The sequence below is a fragment of the Chaetura pelagica genome, unplaced genomic scaffold, assembly GCF_000747805.2.
Source record: "Chaetura pelagica isolate M959 unplaced genomic scaffold, ChaPel_1.0 scaffold17, whole genome shotgun sequence".
Lineage (NCBI taxonomy): Eukaryota > Metazoa > Chordata > Aves > Apodiformes > Apodidae > Chaetura > Chaetura pelagica.
In genome coordinates, this window is record NW_009970726.1 from 1490260 (window position 1) to 1490997 (window position 738).

Consider the following 738-nt stretch of genomic DNA (forward strand, 5'->3'; position numbering starts at 1 on the left):
GTCCTGATGGCTGGGGAGGCTGAGGTCCCGCTCTGCCCAGGCCTGGGGGGAGCGCGAGGCGCTGGGAAGAGGATTTGCCTGTTGAATATTGCTGGGAGACGTTAATCTCGTGCCTTAAAGTACCTTGTCAGTGGCTTTAAGGAAATCAAACGTGACATTAATCAAATCACACAAATGTAAACATTTATAAGTTTAATCCTAATATTATGCAATTATTTAAATCAAGCCGTGGTTTTTCCTCAGCGCTGTGTTACAGCTCCTGCGCTCTTCCTCACATGCTTTGAGTTTTCCAGTGGATCCTGGTGTCTCGTTTCTCGCTTGACGGTGTTTTTCCCGTGGCGGCCAGAAACGTGCCGTCCCGCTGGGCCGGGGACCGCAAGGCAGGCAGCGCGGGAGTCTGAAATCGCTCCCTCTCTAAGCCTGTCAAGATTAAAAATCAGTACACTTTGCGTGAATTTGAGGACAAAACCCTCACATCGTACCCTGCCTTGGTACTAGTTGGGGGTTTTTCTCCCCGCGTGTGTGAAGCGGCGGGTCATGCCCGTGTGGAAACTCGAGGAGTCTCGGGTGACCGAAACACGGAGAAGTGCCTTTGCAGCCTTCGTGGGGTTTTAAGGCGAAGTGACACGTGAAAGTCCCACTAACCGCGGGTAGGTGAGGAGGAGCAGAAGGAGAGCGGGAACGCGGTGCCCTGCGTCGGGGCTCGGCGGGACTGAGGGCCGCGGGTGCGCTCGGGGG

General features: G+C 54.9%; 1 protein-coding gene across 1 annotated transcript in view; it reads left to right on the top strand.

Moving 5' to 3' along the window:
* The window catches only part of MLLT10 (myeloid/lymphoid or mixed-lineage leukemia (trithorax homolog, Drosophila); translocated to, 10), a 125578-nt gene that overhangs the window by 1007 nt on the left and 123833 nt on the right, over positions 1 to 738 (top strand). The window lies entirely within an intron of this gene.